Consider the following 3555-nt stretch of genomic DNA (forward strand, 5'->3'; position numbering starts at 1 on the left):
CTTTTCATAAAAGCAGAGTGTGTTTCTTGTAAGGAGAGCTAGCGTTTGTTTCCCAGTCCTAAATGTGGTTGAATCACATGCAGTTTCTGGTCCTATGAGGAAGAGTTGTTTTCTGGTAAGTATAGTCACTATTGCGCTCCCATTGCCATACACAGTGTAAATAGCACTTGCGTCTGTTCCCAGCAAGTTCAGTGTATTGGACTGAAGAGGAGCTACTGTTCTTGTCAGTTTCCGAAGCAGAGTTGAACTAGATATGCCCCATGTGTGTAGGAAGCACAGTTCTTTTGTTCTGAGCAAGCTCCCTGTTCGGACCACATAGGAAACACAGTAGAGTCGAAGAGTGCTCTTTTCTCAAAAGCAGAGTGTGTTTCTTGTAAGGCAAGCTAGCGTTTGTTTCCCAGTCCTAAATGGAGTTGAATCACATGCAGTTTTTGGTCCTACGAGCAAGAGTTGTTTTGTGGTAAGAAGAGTCACTATTGAGCTCCCTTTGTCATACACAGGGCATATAGCACTGATGTCTGTTCCCAGCATGTACAGTGTATTGGACTGAAGAGGATCTACTGTTCTTGTCAGGTTCTTAAGCAGAATTGAACTAGATATGGCCCGTGTGTGTAGGAAGCACAGTTCTTTTGTTCTGAGCAAGCTCACTGTTTGGAACCCAAGGGAAAACAGTAGAGTAGAAGAGTGCTCTTTTCTCAAAAGCAGAGTGTGTTTCTTGTAAGGCGAGCTAGGGATTGTTTCCCAGTCTGAAATGGAGTGGAGTCACATGCAGTTTCTGGTCCTACGAGCAAGAGTTGTTTTCTGGTAAGAAGAGTCACTATTGTGCTCCCATTGCCATACACAGTGCAAATAGCACTCGCGTCTGTTCCCAGCAAGTACAGTGTATTGGACTGAAGAGGAGCTACTGTTCTTGTCAGTTTCCTAAGCGGAGTTGTATCTGATATGGTCCGTGTGTGTAGGAAGCACAGTTCTTTTGTTCTGAGCAAGCTCTCTTTTCTGGCCCTAAAGGAATCACAGTAGAGTAGAAGAGTGCTCTTTTCTCAAAAGCAGAGTATGTTTCTTGTAAGGCGAGCTAGTGTTTGTTTCCGAGTCCTAAATGGAGTTGAATCACATGCAGTTTCTGGTCCTACGTGCAAGAGTTGTTTTCTGGTAAGAACAGTCACTATTGTGCTCCCATTGTCATACACAGGGCAAATAGCACTGGCGTCTGTTCCCAGCAAGTACAGTGTATTGGACTGAAGAGGATCTACTGTTCTTGTCAGTTTCCTAAGCAGAGTTGAACTAGATATGGCCCGTGTGTGTAGGAAGCACAGTTCTTTTGTTCTGAGCAAGCTCACTGTTCGGACCCCATAGGAAACACAGTAGAGTAGAAGAGTGCTCTTTTCTCAAAAGCAGAGTGTGTTTCTTGTAAGGCGACCTAGCGTTTGTTTCCCAGTCCTAAATGGAGTTGAATCACATGCAGTTTCCGTTCCTACGATCAAGAGTTGTCTTCTGGTAAGAAGGGTCACTATTTCGATCCCTTTGCCATACACAGTGCAAATAGCCCTCGCGTCTGTTCCCAGCAAGTACAGTGTATTGGACTGAAGAGGAGCTACTGTTCTTGTCATTTTCCTAAGCAGAGTTGAACTAGATATGGACCATGTGTGTAGGACGCACAGTTCTTTTGTACTCAGCAAGCTCACTGTTCTGGCCCAATAGGAAAAACAGTAGAGTAGAAGAGTGCTCTTTTCTCAAAAGCAGAGTGTGTTTCTTGTAAGTCGAGCTAGCGTTTGTTTCCCAGTCCTAAATGGAGTTGAATCACATGCAGTTTCCATTCCTACGATCAAGAGTTGTTTTCTGGTAAGGAAAGTCACTATTGAGCTCCCATTGCCATACACAGTGCAAATAGCACTCGCGTCTGTTCCCAGCAAGTACAGTGTATTGGACTGAAGAGGAGCTACTGTTCTTGTCAGTTTCCTAAGCAGAATTTAACTAGATATGGCCCGTGTGTGTAGGAAGCACAGTTCTTTTGTTCTGAGCAAGCTCACTGTTTGGACCCTATAGGAAACACAGTAGAGTAGAGGAGTGCATTTTTCTCAAAACCAGAGTGTGTTTCTTGTAAGGCGAGCTAGCATTTGTTTCCCAGTACTAAATGGAGTTGAATCACATGCAGTTTCTGGTCCTACGAGCAAGAGTTGTTTTCTGGGAATCAGAGTCACTATTGGGCTCCCTTTGTCACACACAGGGCAAATAGCACTGGCATCTGTTCCCAGCATGTACAGTCTATTGGACTGAAGAGGTTCTACTGTTCTTGTCAGTTTCCTAAGCAGAATTGAACAACATATGGCCCGTGTGTGTAGGAAGCACAGTTCTTTTGTTCTGAGAAAGCTCACATTTCGAACCCCTTAGGAAACACAGTAGAGTAGAAGAGTGCATTTTTCTCAAAAGCAGAGTGTGTTTCTTGTAAGGCGAGCTAGCGTTTGTTTCCCAGTCCTAAATGGAGTTGAAATACACATGCAGTTTCTGGTCCTACGAGCAAGAGTTGTTTTCTGGTAAGAAGAGTCACTATTGCGCTCCCATTGTCACACACAGGGCAAATAGCACTGGCGTCTGTTCCCAGCATGTACAGTCTATTGGACTGAAGAGGTTCTACTGTTCTTGTCAGTTTCCTAAGCAGAATTGAACAAGATATGGCCCGGGTGTGTAGGAAGCACAGTTCTTTTGTTCTGAGCAATCTCACATTTCGAACCCCATAGGAAACACAGTAGAGTAGAAGAGTGGATTTTTCTCAAAACCAGAGTGTGTTTCTTGTAAGGCGAGCTAGCATTTGTTTCCCAGTCCTAAATGGAGTGGAATCACATGCAGTTTCTGGCCCTATGAGCAAGAATTGTTTTCTGGGAAGAAGAGTCACTATTGCGCTCCCATTGTCACACACAGGGCAAATAGCACTGGCATCTGTTCCCAGCATGTACAGTCTATTGGACTGAAGAAGTTCTACTGTTCTTGTCAGTTTCCTAAGCAGAATTGAACAAGATATGGCCCGTGTGTGTAGGAAGCACAGTTCTTTTGTTCTAAGAAAGCTCACATTTCGAACCCCTTAGGAAACACAGTAGAGTAGAAGAGTGCATTTTTCTCAAAAGTAGAGTGTGTTTCTTGTAAGGCGAGCTAGCGTTTGTTTCCCAGTCCTAAATGGAGTTGAAATACACATGCAGTTTCTGGTCCTATGAGCAAGAGTTGTTTTCTGGTATGAAGGGTCACTATTTCAATCCCTTTGCCATACACAGTGCAAATACCCTCGCGTCTGTTCCCAGCAAGTACAGTGTATTGGACTGAAGAGGAGCTACTGTTCTTGTCATTTTCCTAAGCAGAGTTGAACTAGATATGGCCCATGTGTGTAGGAAGCACAGTTCTTTTGTACTCAGCAAGCTCACTGTTCTGGCCCAATAGGAAAAACAGTAGATTAGAAGAGTGCTCTTTTCTCAAAAGCAGAGTGTGTTACTTGTAAGGCGAGCTAGCGTTTGTTTCCCAGTCCTAAATGGAGTTGAATCACATGCAGTTTCCGTTCCTATGAGCAAG

This window comes from Peromyscus eremicus, unplaced genomic scaffold (assembly GCF_949786415.1).
Source record: "Peromyscus eremicus unplaced genomic scaffold, PerEre_H2_v1 PerEre#2#unplaced_32, whole genome shotgun sequence".
NCBI classification, from domain to species: Eukaryota; Metazoa; Chordata; class Mammalia; order Rodentia; family Cricetidae; genus Peromyscus; species Peromyscus eremicus.